At 38.8% G+C, this 26,618-nt stretch overlaps 1 pseudogene across 1 annotated transcript in view; it reads right to left on the bottom strand.

The window, feature by feature from the left end:
• The window catches only part of LOC149528307 (transcription factor E2FB-like), a 245,554-nt pseudogene that overhangs the window by 108,191 nt on the left and 110,745 nt on the right, over positions 1 to 26,618 (bottom strand). The window contains exons 2-5 of the transcript XR_016358440.1: positions 772 to 959; positions 542 to 601; positions 348 to 433; positions 104 to 192 (exon numbers count right to left, since the gene is read on the bottom strand). The product of XR_016358440.1 is annotated as a transcription factor E2FB-like (transcript). The remainder of the gene's footprint in view (positions 1 to 103; positions 193 to 347; positions 434 to 541; positions 602 to 771; positions 960 to 26,618) is intronic.

Genomic DNA, 26,618 nt, shown 5'->3' with positions numbered 1-26,618 from the left:
TAAGATATCAGAGTCTCAGGTGTAATAATTCAAAAATTTATTCCAGCAAGGAAAAGTTTGTTGGATAAAATAAAAGAAGAAGAAAACATCAAATGAAGATTACTTCCAGCAAATTCTGTTTTTCAGCTTTTTCTCAATAAGACCTATGCCTTCAAGCACATTTGTTATGTCATATATTCTGCGTTTTTGAACCTGTTAACCAATAGATAACCAGCTTCAAAAATGGAGATGAAACTCTATTCGACTGCAAATGAAAATCTTGGACATGAAAACAACAATAAATTCTAAAAGAAAGATACAACTTAACACCCATCCTTAGGTAAATCAAGACACAAGACATATCATACTTCCAAAGTATCAGCAGCCTTGTTGAGATCGAGAATACCATCATCAGCTTGCTTGACCAGATTGATGAATTTCTTTGTTAGCAAACCTGATCCAATAAAATAGCCATCTTTGTGAAATAATTTGACAAAATCATATCTCCTTTAGCGACATATAAAGAAACTACATACCTAACCTCATATATGAGTGAAATTACCTAGCGAACTATCATAGCGACAACTACTGATGGAAGTGGGAGCTTTGCCCAAAGGATAATCTGAAAGAAGAAAAAGAAAATAAGTTAACAAGGGGGAAATGATTTGCATCATAGAATTGAAAACTCTGGACAAAATTTTCAGTTGACGCTTGATAAAAACATACTTAAAAACAATAGTGACAGCATCAAGCAGAAAAAAGTCACAGTATGAGATTAAAAAATATTCTTACTACATATGTTAGACCCACGTGTCTGAGGAACATTTTTCATACGCTTTGCAAGCTTAGGCCGGCTGTAACGCCTACTATCTATGCCTGAGGGGAGTGCAATCACACTACTCATGTCTTCTGTACATCCATTCTCTAACATCAAGTCACTGGACTCCATCTCATGGTCCTTTGTTTCACCTGACCAGTCACTTTGTGATAATAAGTATCAGTAACATAGGAATTAGCAAATTTCTTTCAAGAATTTACCCACCTTGTGATAAGTTGAAATAAACCTTCCTCTAGACAAATACTAAATCTAAAATTTTATATTTTAATCTACTGTAAGACATCTAAGCGAATATCATGTTTTCTTTAAATCAATTATGCATTAAATGGAAGGTTCCTATGCAAAAAATATATCATTAGTTTTAAAATGTTTGTAAGCGTTCCGAGTTTCATGCAGATCCAAGGTTCTGGTGAATTGACAGTCACCTTCATCACTGATGTACATCCTGCCAAAACGTGATCTCTGCCCTAACTGAAGTCATAGATGGATAATGGGAAAGTTGAAAAACCAACTTCTAATTGGAACTGCATAGATGTCTAAGACTCTTCCAAGTGGCTCTAAAAGTTATCATTTGAATGCTGCAACTTTGGTAAACGGTACTCTTGGCATCCAGTCACTGGACAATTGTTAGTAGCATGCTTAAATCTGTAAATTTGTTTGTTTGTGCCTTGTTATTTAAAAATTTGGAAGTTCGTGATCAGCATTGGATGTTACCAGGAAATATTCATATGGCAACAATGGCTCAGGATTACTTCAGTATTTTTTGTAAATAATGGTCCTAATGTGAAGATTTTTAAGAAGGTTTTAATGTTCCCTTTTGGTCTCCAGGTAAATTTGACCCATGCCTATTTCCGGGACGTGGATTACTTCAGTATTTTTTGCAAATAATGGTCATAATGTGAAGTTTTTAAGGTTTTAATGTTCCCTTTTGGTTTCCAGCTAAATTTGCCCCATGCCTATTTCCGGGACATGGATTACTTCAGTAGTTTTTGCAAATAATGGTCATAATGTGAAGGTTTTTAAGAAGGTTTTAATGTTCCCTTTTGGTTTCCGGCTAAATTTGACCCATCCCTATTTTTGGGACGTCCTGGATGTTAATTATTGTTAGTTGGACAGCTGTTATTTCTGACCCGGAAATAGCAGTAGTATTTATGGGTAGCTTGGACAGCTGTTCGTCCTTATCTATGTATAGCAGCATTAGTTATGGGTAGTTTGGACAGCTGTTTGTCCACTTGCCAAGAATTAGTAAATGGTTATTGCAAGAATAATTATTTACTAATTTTAGTGATTCCCTTTTGGACACCTTGCAACCAATTCTATTATTGGCTGTCGAGTTGTCTTAATCTCAGCCGTTGGTTTGATTTAATCTCGGTCGTTGGTTTTTCCAATAAGGTAGTATAAAAAGGGGTCATTGGGTCATTTGGAGATGAAGTTTGGGAGAAGCATTTTGCAGTGATAGCAAATTGTCTTGCAGTGTTAGCAAGGGCGCAGTGTTAGCGTGGGGATAGCAGTGGGGAATATCAGCGGGAAAAATTAGGAGGTTGTCGGAGTTTTGCCAGTGAGAGGCAAAGAATTTTGTATCTCTTGATTTGCTGAAGTTTAATATAATTCCTCATCTGTAGAACTAGTTTTCCCTTAGGGGTTTTTCCAGAGACATTTTGTCCGAAAATATTGTGTTCATTGTGTTGCGCATTTCTTTCCATATTTTATATGTGAAGTTGCAGTTGTGTTATTTTTCGATATTAGCTGGGAATTTATTTTCAGCAGTTTAATAATCGTTTATGATAGGAGATTAATAATCAGTGACTGCAATAGTTAAATTTTTCACACTGGAAACTCAGAAACTTCTGGAAACCTTTCCCTTGGCTGTCCCATAAAATTAATATTTCAATTTTGATAATTTGCTTGATTTCCACTCGCGAACTCTAAAGTTAAATTATTTAACAAAAACATTAGATATTAAGGTTCATTAATTCATACAAGAATGCTTTATCCATGTTTTTATATGGATATTTCAAATTTCCCTATACATTTTTATTTTTTTCTGTTTTTGATATAATTGTTCCCACTGCCATCCCCTACGGTTCCCTGCTCCAAGAAAAAGAAAAAACAAATCGTCCCGGAAACCCGTTTCCCCATCCCCCCGTCCGCTTGTCCTAGAAACCTAGGGTAACATAGGGATTATGGGACAGTACCTTAAATTCCTTAGAACTACAAATTTTTATTTACGTATGAACTTGTGTAATTGACAATTTTTCGTTGACAGATTTATCACCCAACTCTATAATCTTACACCTACAAAGGTGACAAATGTAACCACAATTGAACCAATTTCAAAAATAGCCAACCAATTTCAAAAATAGCCATTTCATAATTGATTCTCTGCAGGTGGCAGCTACCTTCATCAGATTCTCAATTAATTACTAACTACTCATGTTTGCTTTTAATTACAAGGCAAAACAAGGATGGGCTTTTAATCGAAAAGCTTAGGCAGGCAAGAACAGAGAACTAGAACTGTACTGAGAAACTATTAAATTTAGGATGATCAGCATAAAAGCCTTATTCACAGGTAATTCTTCCTCACTAACAAAATAATTGAAGATACACCATTCTAATATAAAAGGTTTGTTGCCAACCATTCAGCATAAACAGAAGGAATTCATATATCATAATTCAAAGATCATGCATATTTGACAACCACCAGCATATTATCTTGTATTGAAACTGAAAATTACTTAAAACAGAAAGTTTTATTCTTAAGAGGACAACAAAGTTTTCCCAAAGATCCTAATACTAGCTTCAGTCCAACTATTTAAACAACATTAAAGAAATCATTTCTTGAAAACAACCATTTTTTAAACCAAGTATTTTGAAACGAACTAGAGAAATATCAATAAAAATTAAAATAAACTCATAATGAGCTTATTTAGCCATCTCATCTTCAGTCCTTTGAACTTCCACCACCTCCACCTCTCATTGTTCAGTTTCTTGAGGTATTTCTTGTACTTGGTGAAAACAATGGTAATGCCTTTGCTCACTGGTATTGTAGCTATTGCAGCTTGGTTTTCCACTTAGTGACTTCCTTGTCAGCCTCAATAGAAGCTTTAGTGATATTATTAAACTCAGCTTCAAATGTCCTCATAGACAACTGCAAATTAAATGACCTAATAAATGAATCTAGGGTAAAATCTTGAAAATTTCCCATCTCTTCATTAAGAACTTCTTCATATTGCTTCTTATTTCTTGGAATTCTAATGTTTCTTCAAATCCATCTGTTAGATCCACCTCCAGAATGCTGAAACTTCTCTTCAAATCGACTAGGTTTCTGAAATATTGCTCTAGGGTTCTGTTGATATAACCTAAATAGCCATCATTGAAAACACAAAAATACTGAAAGGAGAGGGGGTGAATCAATATTTTAAGATTTAATTGAGCTGGAACACACATAAAGGGCCAATGACACACAGAAATTGTGTCGCGTGGAAACCCTGCTGGGTAAAAACCACTATTTACTAATCACACAAAAATGGGCTTCAACCCAGTACATCAAAGCTTCAACCTTCACAAAGCAATTACAGCTTCAAACCTTTCCAAGAGCTACAACTCTTACTAATTGTATGGCTTCAACCAATATAGGTACAATTCGTAGCTACCATAAGGAAACGATTATTTTTGAATTACAAACACCACTAGTTGTGGCATTGACTACCCATTTGTTGCATAATAGTTTGTTCTACTATATTGGTTTATACCTTGACTCTTGAATTAGCCCAATGGGGGAGAAACAAAAGGATGTTACCAACAGATGGGTCAGTATATAATTGATATCACTGCCCTTTGAATTAAAAGGTACAGCTCCCTTATGTGTAAAGATTTGCAATAAGCATTGTCTTTGATAGATGAGGGATTCAAGGATATGCTCTTAACCAGAGACGAGTAGAGGTAAGAACGAGATTACTTGTAGACATGAGCAATCCATGCATATGTATGTTGATTTGGACAGCCCATAGCACCCACAGATATGGCTGATATGAACTATCTTTCGGTTCTTTAATTTTACTCTACTTCTATTGCTATCTAAATGCAATGATGCGAGTTGTATTATGCTAATGCAACTAATCTCAAGGGTATAGAACATGATTTCATAGGGTGATGAGACAAAGCCCACCCTGTCAAACCATAAAAATTTGATCAGCTTCCTAACAAGCTACTCCACCCCGTAACTACTTAGAATATATATGCACTTATTGAGATGAAATGCAACCGAGCAATAGAAACATAATCATATGTGAGTGCAAGACACAGTTTACATTTACTACCAATATTCAATCAACACCCAGATTGACAAGAAATCAACAGCATCACATATAACTGTATTCCAGATTCGAGGAAGACTGATCAAGCAACAAAGAAAATTGAATGACAAAACCTCCGTAGTCAATTAGGAAGACACAGCTACTCCGCTAATTCACACCAAAAGTTTATCAATCTTTATTCATTCATTCAAAATTACATATGTAGACTCATATTACAGTTTGGCCAGTTACATTCATCACTACATTTCAGAAGCATTGCCCAAACTTAGGATGTACTGCAAGTCATCTGTTACAAAGCTCATCGTAATTAGGAGAATTGCCAAAAGTGGCTACAATGAGTGAGAGTAGGTGAGATGGACAGAGAGGGAGCCATTTGTCAAAAATCATTGCAGATTCATTAGAATATAATGCCTCTAAGCAATCAGTTCTTCTTCTTTGGCGTTACTAATTTGGCTTTGAGCGCTTTCATAGCATCTAACACCACCTTGAGCTCCTTAGTACCTGGGACAAAAACGTTGTCTACTCTGATCGCCCAATAATCATGACGCTTAGTTAATTCCTCCACCTTGGCGACTTTGGAATGCAGTTTGTCGGATGCTCACTTCAATACACTATTAATGGAAGTCAACTCTAGGATTTTGGAATCCTAGTAATTGGTAGTGTCAGTGGTCTCCTCAGTGAATTCCACGAACTTTGCCTTCATGTGCTCATTATCCACTAGCTTCTTGTTTGGAGCTACGTGGGATTCAGTATGCAAGTCCTTCAAATATACTATGACCTTCTCCATAATTTTCTTTGCATCCTCGTACACACTTTTCAGTTCATGCTCAGACTTACATAGGCTCTGCTTTTTGAATTCCATGGACTTCCTCCAATGATGTAGTGGTTCATTTCCTGACCTCAGGAGCCCATGCCCTATGGCAACATCAATTTTAATATCCATAACTTCCTATAGCAACACCAAGTCTTCAGTAAACTTGTGCACATCCACCTGGATCAAACCTTCATGTGCAGCTACTTCTTTAGCCTATCAGTATCCAAAAATAAACTACCAAGGTTCTCAATTATAGGAAGGCCTCAGTTCTTTATATCTTCTATCCAAGCACAGCCAATTTGCCCAAAATGCCTTTCTTGTTGCAATTTTGTCAACAAATTCTTACTTTCTTCAGTTGTTGGATCGAATGTACTTGTGGGAGCACTACCAACCGGCACAATTGCAAGTGGGCCAAGCATTGCCCTAATGTACTCTGTTAATTCCTTGTTTGAGGCCTTCAGTGCCACCTTTGCAAACTTCAAATCTTTTAACCTATCTCTGATCCTCATATTAGTAGATTTCCATATGATGACCTCGGTCTCATGTGTGGCTGGTCCCATATTAATTGTCTTCATCTGGAAATCACTTGGAGCCAAATCATGGATCTTTCCTTCTACGGTTCAACTATTTCCACATCCATGTGTCCGCTATTCATATAAGTAGCTAAGGTCGCAAGTATCTTTTGTTTCTTGGTCTTCTGAGCTGATGGTTAAGGTTGCATGGCCTGTGCAATTAGGTTCTTTGGTGGAATGCTTTCCTCTACTCTCCTCTTCTTCTTCTCAATAGTCTCCTCCAACGAAGATTCTGTTGAGAAGACATTAAGAGTTGATTGCAGGGCCAAAGGATCGAACAACTTCCTCGCAACAGGTGTCGTCTGCTTCTTCCTACTAGAGAAAGGAAAGGTAACATTTCTTAGTAACAGAATGAGTTGGAACATTACCTTGTTCTGGAACAGTTGGTAACTGAGGAGTGATTTGGACTTGGCCATCTCCATCTTCATCAAGGGGGTTCTCCTCAAGCTGATTACTATCACCATCAAGATTGATAATTTGTACTGCAAGAGAATCCTTGGTTAGGGATTGCTCTTTTTCCTTTTCCTTCTCCTTGTCCTTTTTTGCCTCTATGTCTCTGTAATGTTCCCGTTATAAAATAAATCATTAATCAAACTATTGTTATTGGGTCAACTGATATACTATATCTCGGACCTTTTTTTGTTTTGTTTCCGTAGTTGTGTAGCCGTCGGCAATCTTTGTACACCCTCGGAAAGTTTTCCCCGACGAGTATTTAAGCACGGCTTGTAGATAGTCGTAGGTATGCATTTTGGATTTATTTCTTGGTATTGTGAATTCTTGTTGGAGTTCTAGATTGTTCACCATTTCCGAAGTGAAAGATCTTCCCTATTTGGCTCATGCAGTTTCAGTGGGATTCAACCCTCACCCTATTTTGTTGTTGCATGTAATGCTTCGCTAAAATCTGGCAAATCGGAGCACCACCTTTTGGCAAATGCTAATTGAAGGTTATTTGTGTTCTAATCTCCATTCTTGTTTGGTTCTATCTAATGAATTTTAATCTTTAAGTTTATAGTGGCATTACTGGACATTCCCCCTCCATCCGAACATTATTCACTTGGTCTTCATTCTGTACAACATTGTCTCCCTATTCCACCACTGTACAGCATTGTCTCCCTCTACTACCATATGGCCACCATACCTATTCCATCATTGTATGACATTAACTCTCCTTGCTACCGTACGGCTAGTTTATTATACAGCCACCATATTGTATGCATTGTTTATGCTCCATACTGTACGTCCAAGTTACCATACGGCCAAGCTATTGTCATCACATCACCGTATGGCCAGGAATATTGTACGGCCAATCTGGTCCATTACCCCCTCTAATAGCATGGTCACCACTTATCATAGATACCGTACGACCAACTGGATTCCTACCCCTATGCACCATACAATCACTTGGTTAGGTTGCCAGGTAAATCTCCAAATCCGTACACTATCAGGACAATTTTCAGGAGTAGAAACTACCATCAAAACATTACAGTCTCCAACTTTGCCCGTATCTAGTAGAGAACCTCCTCCATATGTTGGAGAGATTGGAATGTTCTTGTCCTTTGGAGGCTTGTCTCCTCCACCTCCCACGGATTGTGATGGTCCTATTGATGTGGAGGCTCAAGTTGCAGAGGTAGAGGCAGTTGCTGGTGTGAATTGGGCAACTCTTGATGCATCTCCACTAGTTGAGCCCCTGGCTCTTGTTCTCTTCCTCTTGGCCTTTGTCCACTCCACACATTTACCGGTTCGTTTGGTGATACCATTCATTAGAATTTCCATCCTATCCACCATGGGACCTTCTGATGGAGTTGACACTATGGGAGTGTCCTTGATTTCTCTCTCATAGGTAGAGGACCTCATCCTCAATGTCACTCACATCAATGTTTACATTATACAATTTATCTTATTCAATAGTAAGCCTGGGCCAAAACTTTTCTCTAGTCTGAAGCTTATTGTAGCAATTGGCCCAGTAGTCTTCTATATCTAATACATGCTTGTAACTAGAGCCGAGTTGAAGATGATCTTTAACAAATTTAACCAGATCATATAGTGGCCTTATGCCTTCATAATCTATCAACTTGACCTTGCTCTCGAAAGCCTCGACTAGGTTCTTGGCATCTGACCTGGATGCGCAAGAATATGATCCTACTATAATTGGAAAAGAAATTCCCACCTTCTTAGTAGTAGAGCACAAGGTGTTCACTTCTTTAATTTTCCTGCAAAGCTCAATTAGCACCACCTTATCTTCTGGATATCTGGGCAATCTCTTCAGTAAACCATCAAAAGCACCAATTCAAATGTAGGAGCAAGCAGGGAACTGTATAAAACAACAGCCGAACTAGCTAACAACCAAAATTGCCTCTAGTGAAAATCTCCTCTCCAAGCACCCTTGCAATTCTTTGCAAAGCCTCATGGTGAAGGCGTCATTCACCTTCACATTGTCTTGATAACTCTTGTCATGTTGTGGACAGGGATAAAAGTTGTAAACCTTTGTATTCTCGTCATAATCTTGAATACTTGGCAAACCGGGCCAAAGATGAAGCATTGCCAGGATGTAGACGAGGTATGATGACATGTAAATTGCTTGAATGCCTTCGTTGAATTCATCCAAGTGGTAAGCTCATCAAATATAATTTATGCCCAATCTATATACTGAGCGTCCACACAGATAGCTTGCACCAAGAAGAAGTGGTGCTCCATAAAATTCAGCACCTGTTCAGCTCCCTTCAATCTTAATAACAAAGCCAATATATTAACAATCTCCCTCTTCAAACTAGTTTCGAAGAGGACCTTTGGAGTTTTACTCTTTTTGCTCCTAGGACTCTGAAACCAAGCATTCATAATGTCGCCTCTCCTAAGAGTTTTCTTCTTAGTAAACATGGAGGCCGACGAGCTAAAATCAATGTCACAAAACTACTCCCTCTCGGGAACTCCGAATGCTACTTGCATTAGCTCTCTATTGAATGAGAGCAATACAAAATTATCAAGCATCACAATCCGCTTTGTCCCTGGATCATATCTAGATATGCATTATCGAACAAACTCTAGTGCTTGTATAGCCATCGGAAAACCAGCAGCCTCTATCAAACCACTCTCTTTCAATTTCCAAGTAATTGGATGGATTGGCTATGCGTTGAACCTCCTATATAGGTCTTTGAGCATATAGAACTTGAATGATGTATCAGTATAGTTCTTTAGTTCACTCCTTAAACCAAGCAAATGATCACTTCCCCCTATTCTTCCCGCCATCACCTATATATAATCTCAGTGTATTGCAAGAACATTTAGCATTAGAAAGCACTTCTAGCATGGTGGAGAAATGAAGTGATCATGAATTCCATCTTATTGAATTCAAATCCCGATCTTTGGGCATTGGGCTGCCCATATCACACATGTGGATAACGGTGCCAAGCTTAGATTCCACCCTAGATTTGGTAACAATCAGATTTGTAATAAATTTAGTTTGCTAACTGCTCCTTTCTATATCAAATCCGCCATTAAAGTGGAGTCATAAAACTAATTTTGGTCTTTAAGCTGAGATGTAGATGAAAAAGCACTTTTCCACATCTGCTTGTTTGTATTAGCTTTTGGGGTTGTAGCTTCCAAGCTGAGTTTCCGCCTCTAGGAAAAGACTTTGCTTGCTTAATACTAGGAAGAAACCCGTTACATATTTTCCGCCACACTTGTTACAGCATATCGAGTGTATTTCCAAGTTGGAGAAGCTCATTCTTACTTTTCTAATAAAGGCCATAATACTTAAGTATTCTTCCTTTTGGCGTAGCATATCCTGAGAATCTTCAAGCGCATGTTCCACTTGGACAAGTCATTTATACTTCAAATCCCTATTGTCGGAGAAATGGCTTCAGATGTGCTCTTCAGCAGAGGAGTAGCTGAACTGGTGTATTTCCAATATGGCAAGGATTTACTCCAAATTAACCGTTCTAAAAGCCCATCTAACCCGAACATCATTAGTTATTCCTTAAAAACGTATCTCCCTCATATTCATATATGAGGAACCAGCCTCAATAAGCTCCTTCGAGAAGTTGGAGTCGTGGGTGCACCAGCACACTGCAAATCATCATTCTTTGCTTGTGCTGAACACTTTTAATGTTGTATTCCTCTGAGGTTGTGAGTAATTTCTTTTGATTAGACATGGTAACTCAGAACCTCTAATGACCAACTCTCATATTTCCATTGGCCTAAACACAACTATTTCCTTCCGTCGAAAAACGAGGTTCCTAATTGCTCCTTTGCAGGGGAAAGTAGTTGAATAGGTGAAACTTTGACTTCGCAGGAAGACGGGCAACTCAACATTACTTATGTGATTGCAGAGACTCATTTTCTGTGCATCTATTGTCCTGCACATCATTGCCTCGAAAAACCTCATATCTTACTTCTTTGGCCACCCTTTCTCCTTGCATCGGGAACTCGTTACATGAGCTGCTTCTTCGACCAAGAGAAGACAGATGTGCGAAATCCCAAAGGGGTCAATAATGAATAATTATGTGTTGATTGAACAAATTCTTGGCTTCCTTCTCATCAGGAAACAACACTCGAACACACTCTCCTCCATTCCTAAATCACCTAAGACCAAAATATATATCAGATTTGATAATTTCATAACAAAGGGTCGAGAAGAAGGCAGGGCAAGGGAAACCATAAATCCTACATGGGCTGAGAAAAGACACATAATGAGAAGAGAAGCCACCAATAGCGACCTAGACTTGAACAATGTGCCATAGAATTAATTGATTTTCCTCTAGGTCGATGGCTTAAATTGGGTTGAAAGTCTGGCAACACCCTTCAAAGAACTTCGTATCAATAGATACTTCGACTGTAGTAGTAAAACCAGTAACTTTGTTTTTTCTCAGAAACATGCCCTTCTAAAACTTTTTCAGAAATTCAATGCAGCACCCTCCGCTTGTGTTCCGCTTCTTGCTCTTCAAAAAGAGTTCTTCTCAACCTCTTTTAACTAGCTATATATCTCAAAAAAATTGTTGAAAACAACATTCAACCAACCAACCCTTATGTTAGCAATCTTCACATTTTAAAACAGCATTTTTATAACCAATCATTTGGTATCTCAATTTGAACTGCCCAATCCTCGCATTTTCATGTTTTTCAACTTAATCGAATCAAGTAATAATGTTTAGCAAACGCACATGTTTTCCAAAAATAGAACTTCCCATGCGAAACCACAAAAAGAATCCACTTGGTCATCGCAAGGTGCCGAAACAGGATATAAGAAGAATAAACAAATGTTGTTTCTTCACTAGATGCAATGCAAATAGAATAGTAGGACAAGACTCTTGCAAGAACTTCTCCCAAAATCGTCACATAATTACCTCACAACAACATTTTGTTATCATAGACACACGGGATATTACTCAGGCAATTATTCAAGTACTCAAAACATAGATATTTTAACCTCAGACATTACAAACTTTGTCATACGCATAGCAAATTTACTAACTTCCACCAAATTGTTTGAATCATGCCAAAGATGGAGATGAGTGAATGAGACACATGTGCATGTGTGTTATGTAATCACTTCTTCTAGCGAATCAGTTGTAGAAAAAACGAACATATCCGCCAAACTTAAGGAGACCATGTAAGTGAAATCTACTCACACAAAAGACAAAAAGAAAGCTCTGCACAGTAGAACAATGCCACTCCCTTCCACCATAGACGTGCAGGTGCAGGCCAGGCAAAGTCAAACATGTCATGACAAACTTGTGGAGAGGATGTACACAGTATGCTTCAACACATAATTTGCACTTCCAATTTTAACCAAAACTATCCTTTACTAAAACAATATAACAAATATGCAGTCGCCTCTGCCAATGTGTGTAATGTCCCCATTTTTGTCATGTCCCCATTTTGGAGGCAATTTCATTTAATTAATTTAATTAATTAGGTTATCCAAAATAATGAATATTTTATGAGGATGACTAATTAATTTAATTAATTAGGTTATCCAAAATAATGAATATTTTATGAGGATGACTAATTAATTATTTTAATTAAATAAATAAGTGGTATTAAGTTAATTATTTATAAAGTTATCAAATAAATAAATATTAAAAGGTAACTTTATATTTAATTAATTTAATAAAGTAACTTGAATTATAAAATATTTTATAAAGTCACTTAATAGATAAAATAAAATAATGTTCTAGAAGCTTCTGGAGAAAGTGGAGAAAAAAAAATAGATAGGCACCCCGGGCTTCATTCTAAGCATCCAATTGTTTATTTCTCTCTTGACATCAAATTGTGATTCAGTCACATAGTCTATTGTGGAGCCAAGTGGTTTCAGATAGTCAATTGATCTTTGGGAACGAAAACTCCCTTGGATTAGCATAACTAAGGAAGTGAAATATCTTCTGAAGGGTTGCACATTTGGAGGTGATACTTCAGTAACTTCAGCTAGGGCATCATTGGGCCTAAGGCCATTTTCAGCATTTCAGCATTTCAAAGGCAATCTTAGCAAAGCCGAAATTATTGGAGGTCATTTCTAGCACGTCTGAAATTATGGGAAGCCATTTTAAAGTAGGCCGAAAAAAAAGCAGTCCGAGAAAAAAAGCAGGCCGAAAAAGCAAACCAGAAAAAAGCTGGCGGAAAAAGCAGTCCGAAAAAGCAGCTCCGAAAAAAGCAATCCGAAAAAGCAGTTCGAAAAAGCAAAAACAGAAAAAGCAAATCCGGAAAAGAAAGAGGAAAAAGCAGATCGAAAAAAAGCAAAGCAGAAGGGGGCAACATTGTAGAAAATTATTACAGTCATCTACAATTAGGTTCTCAATTCTCATTTGGCATATTTACTGAGAAATGTAGGTTTTCAGTTGAGTACCAAATATAGCTTCAGCACTTCACTATTTCATATTGTACTTGTCTTTGTTTGCCATTTGGCGTTATTGGTATCAAAGGAAGGCTAGGATTTTGCAATTGAAAGAGCATTGTAATTTTTAGACTATCTATATTGCAGGCCTAGAGTTTGATGATCAGCTTATTAGTTTGCATGCCAATTGTTTGACAAAATGTCAATTGGCTGTAAGTTCTATTTTTGGCATAAATAATGTTATAATTTTACATACTAAGTGTTTATATTAATGCCACTTGGTTGTAAGTGCATTAATGCCATCCTAGCTTGTATCCAAAGTATTTGTCATAATTATTAATTGCTGTAGCTGCATATTGCAAGTAGTTTAAGTCACATATTTGTGTTGAATATTGCCAAAATTAGTTGCACATTCATGTTAGATCATTGTTTAGACAATCTGGAGTCTTTTTTGTAAGCATTCTCTTTGATGCAAATCAAAACAAGAGTTATTGCAGCAATCTGAAAAGTTATATCAGTCATATGATCCCTTGTATGCAAAGTGTTTGACAAAATTCTTCGAGCCTTCAATCAGCATTTTAAGGTCGGAATTGAGCAAGATTATTACAGTGATATCAGAGCTTGCTTGCAAAGTGTTTGACGAAACGTCAAACAACTGAAGTATAAAGATTTTTGGCGTTTGAAGAAGTTATAACCTGTTCGGGTTATTACAATTTTTCCCAGCATTGGAGTTTCAGGGATGAGCCTATTATTGTGATCCCCGTAGACTAATTATTGTGTATAGAGGCTCTTTTGTGGTAGTGGCTTGGCTAGGGAGGGTCTTATCTTCTCCACATCTCAATAAGCTACAAGTTGGTCTTCATTTGGCTCAAATCGGACTTGGTTTGGGCTTAGTTTTGTGTACTTACTATTTGTGGTAAGTAAGTGTTAATCGAGATGGACCCTCTCTATTTTTGAAAAGTGCATTTGGTCACATGGAGAAATGATAGCTTCTTGAGTGAAGTTACATTCTAGCAACAAAACGAAATCTAGAGATTATAAATACAAGCCCATTTGTTGAGGAAAGCACGCTTGAATATATATTTTCTTTTTGTTGTCATTGTGGTTTTTTTTTTAATTATGAATTGTGAGCTCTTGCTGAAGTATAAGGGCTTCTAAGTTTCTGAAGATTGTTTGAAGTTACTGCTGATGTATAGTGGTTTCACGAGTTAAATCTCCTATCTATGATTTTCTGTGACTAGGAGATTAGTTTTATAATTCTGAGAATTCCGAGTCTTGGGATTTGTTCTGGTAATTCCATTGCAAGCTGTGCTATTGTATACAGTTTGCCGAGTCCTCTGTACTGCGATTATTTGTGTCTAAGGATATCTATTTCTACTGGAAGTGATTGTGAGGATTTATAGAAGAATTATTATCAATCTGCAACTACATTTGAGAGGTTTTGATCTGGGCATTGTTTGCTAATAGTATCACCTGGAGGCCACGTTTGGGCACCAAGTTCTCTACAATTAACACCTGGACTGAGGTGTCATTTCTGGAAGGTTGACTATATATTTTCTACAGGCTGCATTCATTCCCAGCACTGTTGTTTCAAGCTTTGGATGCCAGCGTATCATATCTAGAGGGTTGCGATTTGTTTCAAGTTCAATATCTGAATTATTGGGGCTGTGGTTGTAATATCCTCCCCTATTTTTTCCCAAATAAAGAAACTTGCAAGCTACTTTATGATATCAATTGATTTGCTTAATAACTCAACATAGCATTTTTGTCAAACACTTGGCACACATACTACAATATATAGGAAAATCTGAAACTTCTTACTTACTAATTAAATATTAATTTTTTTTTTGGCCATGTAAATGTGCTCATACAATTGTTTAACATGCTGCAACAAATATCAGTCTCGTATTCAACAACTACAATGCAAAGTATTAAAATTTGACAGAAGAAACCTGGAATTAGTTGCTGAAGTATTTTTGCAGATGTAGTTGGCAGCCTTCCAAATCCTCAAATCAGCAAGAATAAACAATAAATTTATTGAAAATAATGTTCACGCACTGTAGCAAATTCACTATTCATCCGCACTGTAGCAAAACACTATTCAAGCGCACTGTAGCAAAAACACTATTCACACGCACTGTAGCAAAAACACTATTCACGCGCACTGTAGCAAAACACTATTCATGCGCACTGTAGCAAAACACTATTCATCCGTACTGTAGCAAAATATTAAATAATACCCAGTGTGTTTGGAAACACCATTAATCCTCTTGATTGTGTCTTTCAACAGCGAAGAGAATGCTAGCAAAGAGGGATTCCGTCTTCCAAGCCCGATAATCAGATATCTAGCAACATAACATTAATCTTCATCCAAGCATACTTAAAAGAAGCTCTTCCATTTCTTTTATAGTGTTCTCACAAGAGCTCAATCCTTCGTTTTCTCAATGTGGGATAAAACATAACTCCCTTTATGTAACTTATGTCTCCAATGTGTTATAAAATAAAGGGGACTCTTTTAATTTAAATATTTCCCACAAACTATAGTCTATGCATTAATAAAGTTAAATATTTAAATTTAACTTTATAAAATAGCCTTATTAATGCATAACAAATCTTATCAATGATAAACAAGTCTTCTTGTCGATTTTAAACAATTACCATCGACATACCGCTGCCACTGGATCTCCGACCATGTATAAGATGACTTACTATAAATAGTAAGTATGCCAAAACTTGCCTCAAACCCCTCAAAAAGACTTGCAACTGAAACTATCTAGGCCAAATGGCCTCTAAGTCCCTTTAATGTCCTGGTTAGCCTACGGGACCGTGGGGAAATAGGCGAATGACAACATCATGCTATGAATGCTAAAAAGGGGACATTACAATCCGCCCTTCCCAAAATTGCTTGTCCTCAAGCAATTTCAACTCTGGATGCTGTAATATCTGCTCATTTTCCCAAGTAGCATCCTCCACTAGTAGATTCCTCCACTTGACCAAGTACTCCTTGATGATCCGCCTGCGAAGCACCCTCTTCCTAGAGTCAAGTATAGCCTCGGGAACCAAGATAAGCTTTCCCTTATCATCAAGAGGTGGCAATACTATTGAAGGCACCACATTGTGGCCCAATGCCTTCTTAAGGCGTAACACATGGAACACATTATGCACTTTACTGTCTGCAGGCAACTCCAACTCATAAGCTACTTCGCCCACTCTCCTAATTACTTTGAATGGTCCATAGTAGCGTGGTTTCAATTTCTCTGCTCCACTCTTCTTGAGAGAGGACTATCTATACGGTTGTAACATGAGGTACACCATGTCTCCTACCTCGAAAGACCTCTCAACCCTGTGCTGATCAGCATATTACTTCTACTAATTTTGTGCCATTTGCAAATTTTCTTTCAAGGATCGCATAATGTCCTGACACTCCTGCAAAATTTCCTTCGCCTTAGGCACCCTACTGTCCCCAAATAACAAATCAAAAAAATTAGGAGCATCATACCTGTACAGTGCCATGAAAGGAGACATTTGAATAGACATATGGAAAGAGGTATTATAGCAGTACTCCCCTAGATGTAGCCACTTCACCCAAGCCTTCTGCTCTCCTGCAATGTAGTTTCGAAGGTACCCCTCAACCCATTTATTCACTATCTCTGTCTGCCCATCAGTTTGGGGGTGGTAACTGGTACTCGGAGTTAGCTCTGTTCCACACAACCTGAACAACTCCTGCCAAAAGTGGCTCATAAACCTACTATCCCTGTCGCTGACTATGCTTCGTGGCATCCCATGTAATCTAAATACCTCTCGAAAGAATAGCTCTGTTGTCTGTACTGCTGAATATGTGGACGAAATCGCAAAGAAATGTGCAAATTTTGTCAATCTGTCTACCACAACAAAAATACAATCCCGACATTGTGCTTTTGGAAGGCCTGTGATAAAATCCATAGAAATGCTATCCCACTTCTTCTCGGGTATAGGTAGGGGCTGTAGTAAACCGCCTAGAAAGGAATGTTCCTGTTTGTTCTGCTGACACACTGAGCACTCCCTAACGAACTGTAGCACTTCTAATTTAAGCCCCTTCCAAGTGAAGCACTCTCTCACCTGTCGATATGTCTTAAAAAATCCTGGATGTCCTACTAATGGTGAATCACGAAATGCTCTCAAGATCTTTTGCTTCATGGCAGACCCAGGTACCAAATAAATCCTTACCTTGTAAATGATCAAATTATTTACAACAGTGTATCGACTATCCTGAATAGCTCCTTCAATAACACTAGATGCCCAACTATCCTTGGCATACTCTGTCAAGATCAACTCTCTCCAATCATCCATGACTATCCCAACAGCAAGCAAATGAGGCCTTCTGGATAAAGCATTTGCAATAATATTTTTCTTCCCTATGACATAGACTATGTCAAAATCATAGGCCTGTAACTTACTCACCTATTTTTGTTGCCTGTCATTAAGATCCTTCTGTCCAAGGAAATGTTTCAAGCTATTATGATCTGTTTTTACTGTAAATCGGTTCCCTGCTAAGTATTGCCTGAACTTAGCTAGCGCATGCATGATTGCTAGCATTTCTTTGTCATAGATGCTGTAAGTTCTCTCAACACCTCGTAATTTCCTGCTCTCATATGCGATGGGATGCTTGTCCTGCATGAGGACAACTCCTACGCCCTCTCTCGAGGCATCACACTGTAGCTCAAAAGGCCTGGTGAAATCTAGAATGGCTAAAACAAGACATGTACTCATCAGCTCCTTGAACCTGTCAAAACAATCCTGAGCCCTCTCTGACCACTTGAAACTCTCTCTCCGTGTCAAATCTGTAAGTGGTGCTGCTATCTGTGAAAATCCCTTCACAAAGTTGTGGTAGAACCCGCAAAGCCCAAGAAATCCTTTTAGTTGTGAAGTGTTCCTCGGCAGCAGCCAATCCAGAATGGCCCTGATCTTGTCTGGGTCAACTCGAACACTTCCTGCACTAATAATATGCCGTAGATAGAACAACTCTGTCATCCTGAACTCGCATTTACTCATCTTGGCATATAATGACTCCCTCTCTAGAATGTTGAGCACTGCATCAATATGCTTCAAATGTTCCTCCCAAGTACGGCTGTATATTAGTATATCATCAACAAAAATCAACACAAACTTCCTCAACTGATCTCTGAATACTCTATTCATACAGGACTGGAAAGTGGCGGGGCCATTAGTCAACCCAAAGGGCATGACTAAGAACTCAAAATGTTCGTAGTGGCATCTAAAAGTTGTCTTCTCCACATCCACCTCTCTAACCTGTATCTGGTGGTAGCCGGATCTCAAATCAATCTTAGAGAAGTAGCATGCACCGTGCAATTCATCAATAAGCTCATCGATGCGCGCAATAGGGTACCGGTTCTTGATTGTCTTCTTGTTTAGCTCCCTATAATCAATGCACATCCTCCTTGTACCATCCTTCTTCACCAATACCACTGAAGAAGCGAAAGCGCTCTTGCTTGGTCGTATGTGCCCCATGTCAATCAACTCCTTGATTGCCTTTTCTATTTCATCCTTATATCTTTTTGGGTGGCGGTAGGGTGTGATGATGACTGGCTTAGCCCCTTCCTCTAACTCAATAACATGCTCGATTCCCCTATCCGAGGGTCTCCCTGGAGGTATCTCACCAAACACCTTAGTATGTTTGGTTATTATTTTTTGTACGTCAGGTGGATACTCCTATTTATGCTGCTCTATCACCTCAGGCATTACTCTGAACTCTGCTGTCCACTGCACCTGGTCGTGTCTGAAGAAACTCTGCATCCGCTTGAGTGACACCACTCGTAGTCTCCCATCTGACAGACCTCTGAGCACTATCTTCTTACCATTTGCCTCAAACCTCATTTCCATTTTCTGGAGGTTAAATGTAAACTCTTCCAGAGATTTCATCCAATTCATCCCAAGCACCATATCCTGATCACCAATGTTGACCACAAAGAAATCTCCCACCATATCATAATCTCCCAAACGAAGCTGCAAGTTGGAGATTTTCTTGGTACAATTGATTTTGAAGCCATCGACAACCATCACCTTAAATCCCCTATGCTCCTCTGTATGTAGCCCTCTGCGTGACACAAACTTCTCATCAATGAAGTTATGTGTTGCCCCTGTATCAATGAGTGCCACAAATCTTTTGTCCATCCAAAGTTCCCCTAACTCTGAAAGTGACGGCCTCCTGCATACTGGACAGCTGAGCTATCGTGCTATCACTGCGTGCTTCCTCATGTGAAGAATTATCATCATCTCCATTTGATTTTGATGATTGCTCTGAATCTCCATCCACTGACTCTTCGGCTGAAAAGTACTCCATCTACTTAGCTTTTTCTTTCAATAGACACTTATGTGATAAATCCCAAGGCTCCCTGCAATGAAAACAAAGCTTCTTCTTCCTAAGATCATTAAGTGTCTCATTGTCCAACCTCTTACTTTCCTCCTTAGGTGGCTGAGCCTCTCTATGAAAAGGTTTACTGTCCTTATCTTTCCTCGGAAGGAAACTCTTTGCCTGGAATTTATTTTTAGAAGCTGAAGAGGAATCCATGTCACGAGCTTTCTTAATGGCTTCCTGCAAAGTGGGAGGGTTGAGAGCTTTAATCCACCCTCTCAACGGATCAGCTAACCCATCCATAAATAGATTCAGTATCCTCCGTTCAGATACATCTGTTACTAACACTACAAGTTTCTGAAATTCTGAAATGTATGTTTCCAATGATCCCCATTGTTTAAGCTGAGCTAACTCCTTGAAATGGAGTTCTCGATCCTTCCTATCAAAATGTTCAATCAGTCTCTCCGTAAACTCCACATATGAGGTAATGTGTGCATGACCCATAGTGACCATACCATGATGCCACCACTCGTGTGCTAACCCATCCAGATGAATTGCTGCATACTTAATAGCTTCTTCCTCAGGCATAGAGTTCAATTGAAAGTATGTGTCAAGCTTTTGAACCCAAGCTCTTGCTGTAGACTTCCCCGAGCCATCATAATATGGTAACTGAAGTTTCCCTACTTTTTTCCGTAGTTCATAGCTCTGGTTCCTGTCATGTCCACGTGGCATATGTTTCATCCGCACATCCATATACTCCCTAAAGGTAATTGCAGCAGTAAAATCTGGACCTCCGGTTTCCCAATCTCTCCTCAACTGCTCCTGTATATCAGTGATTTGGGGCTCTGGTACGGGCTGCTCTGGGGCTCTAGGAGGAAATGTGGGAATCATGGGCCTTGAACTCACTGTCCTAGCCTGTTGGGGTGCATGACCGAAATTGTTCCCAACTTGTTCACCTCCATTATGTGTCCCATTCTGATTGTTACCATTTTGATTATTACCATTCTGATTATTTCCTCCACCCATGTTAGCATTCAACCCCATTTGACGAGCCATCATCTGCATCATAAGCTCCATTCTCTGATTTTGTTCCTGTGCCCTCTGTTCTGCTAATCCCTGTCCTTGTGCCAAGGTCTCTAATAACTGTAAGAATCTTTCCTCTCTAGGATCACGAGCATTCCTGTCTCCCATATTGCCAATAACTTGTTCACCTGTATGAATATGATCCTCTAGATTTCCCTGTTCCTCTTGTCCTATGTTTAGACGAGCCCTGGTTCTTCTTAAATTATAGTGATAAGTTAAAGGTTGAACACTCCAATATGTCATATCACCACCTATTCATTGTGTTTGTACCCACTAGGATGGGAGGATAAACAAGCTCTGATACCACTATAATATCCTCCCCTATTTTTTCCCAAATAAAGAAACTTGCAAGCTACTTTATGATATCAATTGATTTGTTTAATAACTCAACATAGCATTTTTGTCAAACACTTGGCACACATACTACAATATATAGGAAAATTTAAAACTTCTTACTTGCTAATTAAATATTAATTTTTTTTTGCCATGTAAATGTGCTCATACAATTGTTTAACATGCTGTAACAAGTATCAGTCTCGTATTCAACAACTACAATGCAAAGTATTAAAATTTGACAGAAGAAACCTGGAATTAGTTGCTGTAGTATTTTTGCAGATGTAGTTGGCAACCTTCCAGACCCTCAAATCGACAAGAATAAACAATAAACTTATTGCAAATACTGTTCACGCACTGTAGCAAATTCACTATTCATCCGCACTGTAGCAAAACACAATTCACGCGCACTGTAGCAAAACACTATTCACGCGCACTGTATCAAAACACTATTCATCCGTACTGCAGCAAAACATTAAATAATACCCAGTATATTTGGAAACACAGTTAATCCTCCTAACTGTGTCTTTCAATAGTGAAGAGAATGCTAGCAAAGAGGGATTCTGATGCAGGAGCATCCAAAGGTGTAAAGGCAATCCTGTGTCAACCAAAAAAAATGTACTTAGACTTGGTCTCTGTTTCATGTGTTTTCATTTTTGGATGCCCATTTGGGTTAAATAAAAGTTCCAACTCTCACAGTTCCGCTATCAGTGTTCTAGGATAGAGTATTTGAACACCTTGGGATACTTGTAAATGTCGGAAAAATCAGAGTATGTAATTGAGCCATCATTTTGGTGAAATAGAAGGTGTAAATTGGTCGGATGAATGTAATTGAAATTTAGAGCATTCCAGAAAAAGAATCAGGTCAAAAGGCCCCACGGTTTGAAAGTTATTGCAGTTTTTTGGTTTTTGGAGACCTCCTAAGACTGCTTCAAAGTTAGTTTAGGGGCATTAAATGACCTCAAACTAGGCCGAAAAATGGGGGACGAGCGAAGCTGGTCCATAGGGCTATAGAGCGCTTCGAGCGCTTTTTGGAAATGCAAACGGTTCGTCAATCGGAGCTACGGTTCAAAAGTTATGCCTCCCGGAAGTTTGGTTACCCTTTTTGGATTCTTCTAAATTTGCACCAACTTCTAACACGGCTTCTGGAGCCTTCTACTTGGTCGGTGGGTGCCTACTAGCACTTTCTAGAATGTATTCCTAATCCTTAACTCTCCGAGGTCTATTTAAAGACATTTCTGGCATTGTAAAAGGCAATTTGGAGTGGAGTTTGAGAGGAGGTACTGAAAGGAAAAATTATCTCCAGATTTATGCTATTGTAAGCCCATAGGGCATGTTTTGAAGTCTATTTTCTCTGTACTAAATGTATTAGCTTATTTACAAAGTTAATAAAATTTCTCTTTCCTGTTGTGTCTATTCTGTGCTTGAGTTGTGTCCCCATCAAGTGGTATCAGAGCTAGTTTTTGTGAGTGTGTAGAGTCTGTAGACAGAGCGCCGATTGTGAGGCAGTTTGCACCAAGACTGTGTGGTTGTGGGTTCGAGTTAAGAAAATGCCTCCACGAAGAGAGCGTGGCGGAAGGGCCAGAGCTATTAATCCTGAGGAGGTTAGAGCCCTCCAAAGGCAGGTCCAAGCATTGCAAGAGGAGCTCCGTAGGGGAACAAATGTTGCTGCAATTAACGAAAGTGAGGATGACAATGAAGAAGAAGAAATTGGACCAGAACAGAAATTTGACAGGGAAGTTCTGAATTAGGCAAAGGAAAGGCTTTTTAGGGCCATTACTAAGTTTGGGAAAAGACCTACAATTGAAGTGGGTGTATTTTCAAGAAATTTGAAACCAGATGAGTTGATCGATTGGATTAATGAATTGGAAGAGTACTTTGAGCATGAGAATATCAGGGATCCAGATAGGGTTAAGTTTGCAAAGGCCAAACTAAAAGGCCATGCCAAAATTTGGTGGCAAGAGGTTCAATTGGAACGAAATAGAAGAAGAAAGGATAAGATCACAAGCTGGGATCGTATGGTGGACAAACTGAAGAAGCAGTTCATTCCTATTGATTATGAACTTGATTTGTTTAAAAAGATGCATGGGTTAAAGCAAGCAAGAAGATCAGTCCAAGAATATACAGAGGAGTTTTACCGACTCTTGATTAGAGCAAGGCATGCAGAAGCAAATAACGAGAAGGTTGCTCGTTATATCAGTGGGTTGCGACCTAGCATCCAAGAGGAATTAAGTCTGGTAAGAATGACCAGCGTTGAAGAGGCATACCAGTTTGCCCTATGAGTTGAAGAAAAGCTAAATAAAATGTTTGAAGGAAAACAAAGAGGGCGCAGTCAACAAGGAAGGGGTAGTGGTAGGTCATCTAGAGGCCGAAATGAAACCCAAAAGAAAAATGAAGATGTGGGTACTAGCAAGAACCAGAGGAATGAGGGTTTCAACCGCTACCGTGATCAAGAGTTTGGAAATCAGAGAGGAAGAGGTAGAGGACGTAGATAAGGAAGAGGAGGCTTCCATGGTACCTGTTTCCATTGCAATGAAGAAGGTCATCGTGCCTTTGAATGCCCTCAACGACAAGGAAGGACAGATAGGAGAGCTGAGGGTCAAGCTAGGGTTGCTCATGTGGATGAGGATGCACAATCATCACATTCAGAAGATGTAGAAAGAGGAGAGACTTTAGTAAATGAAAGGGTCCTACTAAGCCATGAGATTGAACCAGGACAAAGGAGGAGTTTATTTCGTACCAGGTGCAAGTGTGAGGATAAATGTTGTGATGTAATCATTGATGGTGGTAGTACTGATAACTTAGCATCAGAGGAGATGGTCTCTAAGCTGAAGATCAAAAAGGAGAAACACCCCCAGCCCTATCGGATTGCTTGGGTGAAAGATGATCATAAAGTCCTGGTAAGTGAACAATGTTTAGTGAAATTCAAAATTGGGAGTTACCATGATGAAGTTCTTTGTGATGTTATTCTAATGGATGTTTGTCATCTATTGTTGGGAAGACCGTGGCAGTTTGATAGACATGCAGTACATGACGGTCATGCAAACACATACTCTCTAACAAAGAATGAAGTGCTAGAACTTGTCTTGTTGATGGAAGGAAGTTTTTAGATGGCATGAAACATCAGCGTATGTGTTATGCTTTGATTCCTAGGAAAGATAAAGAAGGTAGTAGTAAAATACCACTTGAAGTTTCAAATTTACTAGGTGAGTTTGGAGATATCATCTCTGATAATGTTCCAGAAAGATTGCCACCAGTAAGACAAATCAGTCATCAGATAGATTTAATCCCAGGAGCTAGTTTGCCTAACAAGGCTGCTCACAAGATGACTCCTACTGAAACTGAGGAGCTAAACAGACAGGTGCAGGAGCTATTGAGGAAGGGCTTGATTCGGGAGAGCCTGAGTCCATGTGCAGTACCTGCAGTATTGGCACCAAAGAAGGATGGAGAGTAGAGAATGTGTATAGACTCTCGAGCTATAAACAGGATAACCATCAAGTATCGATTTCTTTTGACAAGAATGGATGATCTTATGGACTGCTTGAGTGGAGTTCAGTACTTCACAAAGATAGATCTCAAGAGCCGCTATCATCAGATACGGATACAAGAAGGAGATGAGTGGAAAACAGCCTTCAAGACCAAGGAGGGTCTTTATGAGTGGTTAATCATGCCCTTTGGATTGACGAACGCCCCAAGCACCTTCATGCGGCTCATGAATGAGGTACTTAAGAAGTTCTTGGAAAAATTTGTTATTGTTTATTTGGATGATATTTTAATTTTCAGCAAGACTTTGGAAGAACATTTATTGCATATTCGTAGTGTTCTTGAGAGGTTGAGGGAAGAGAAACTATTAACTAATTTGAAGAAGTGTATCTTTGCAAAAAGGGAGTTAGTCTACTTGGGGTTTGTTATATCACCTGAAGGTCTTAAAATGGCTCTAGAGAAGGTAAAAGCCATCTTGGAATGGCCTACTCCAAGGTCTGCTACTGAGGTAAGATCATTTCATGATCTGGTTAGTTTTTACAGGAAGTTCATTAAGAATTTCAGTGGCATATGTGCACCCCTGACTAACACAATAAGAGGGGATAGAAAAGAGTTCAAATGGACTGCAGCAGCTGCGAGAAGTTTTGAATTGCTAAAGAAGAAGGTGACAGAACAGCCTGTGTTGGCGCTTCAAGATTTTAGAAAGGTGTTCCAGGTGGATTATGATGCTAGTGGCAGTGCTATCGAAGCTGTATTAAGCCAAGAAGGTAAGGCTATTGCATATTTTACTGAAAAATTGAATGATGCAAAAGAGAAGTATTCTGTTTATGATCAAGAGTTCTATGCAATAGTTCAAGCCTTAAAGAAATGAAGGCATTATTTATTGCCAAAGGAATTTGTTTTATATACTGATCATCAGGCATTACAGTACCTAAATAGACAAGATAAATTGAATCAAAGGCATATGAAGTGGGTAAACTTCTTGCAGAGCTATACATTTGTGTTGAAGCATAGAAGTGGAAAGTCTAACAGGGTTGCAGATGCACTAAGTAGGAGACAATTGATGCTTACAGTAATGCAGGTTGAAGTAGTTCGGTTTGATGAACTCAAGAATCTGTACCCTGAGGATCCTGATTTTGCTGAAGCGTGGAAAGCTTGTAAAGAGCCTGTTGCTGTAGATAGAACTAAGTGGTTAGACTATCTGATTCAGGATGGTATGTTATTCAAAGGCAGTCAATTATGCATTCCAAGGAGTTCCATGAGGGAAAATCTAATTAAGGAGAAACATAGTGGAGGGATGGCAGGACATTTTGGTTGAGATAAGACCATTGTCATTCTCAAAGAACATTATTTTTGGCCTCAAATGTCACAGGATGTAAAGAAGCTTGTACAATGTTGTCAGATTTATCAAGTTACCAAGGGATTTAGTCACAATACTGGACTATATCAGCCATTGCCTGTTCCATCAAAGCCATGGGAGGACATAAGTATGGATTTTGTTCTTGGATTGCCGAGGACACAAACGGGTAATGACTCAGTATTTGTGGTGGTTGATCGGTTTTCCAAAATGGCACATTTCATTCCATGCCACAAAACCCATGATGCTGTCCATATTGAAGACTTGTTTTTCAGAGAGGTGGTGAGACTTCATGGTTTCCCAAGGAGTATAGTTTCTGACAGAGATACTAAATTTGTGGGGTATTTCTGGAGAACATTGTGGAAGAAGTTGAGAACAAACTTGAAATTCAGTTCCACACATCACCCGCAGACTAACGGCCAAATAGAAGTGGTAAACAGAAGTCTGGGCAATTTGCTGAGATGTTTAGTTGCGGATAAGCCTAAGGGGTGGGATTTGATTCTACCACAGGCAGAGTTTGCTTACAATAACTCTATAAACAGGAGTACTGGTAAATCACCATTCCAAATTCTATATGGAAGTAGCCCAAGGACTGCACCAGAATTGAGGAAGATAGAGCAATGGGAGAGGACGAATGCTGAAGCTGAACAATTTGCTGAACATAT

The sequence above is a fragment of the Cupressus sempervirens genome, chromosome 11 (genome assembly GCF_028749045.1).
Source record: "Cupressus sempervirens isolate cs-2001-9-10 chromosome 11, ASM2874904v1, whole genome shotgun sequence".
Taxonomy (NCBI): Eukaryota; Viridiplantae; Streptophyta; class Pinopsida; order Cupressales; family Cupressaceae; genus Cupressus; species Cupressus sempervirens.
The sequence above is the reverse complement of the archived record's forward strand: the minus strand, read 5'-3'. Positions and strand labels throughout refer to the sequence as shown.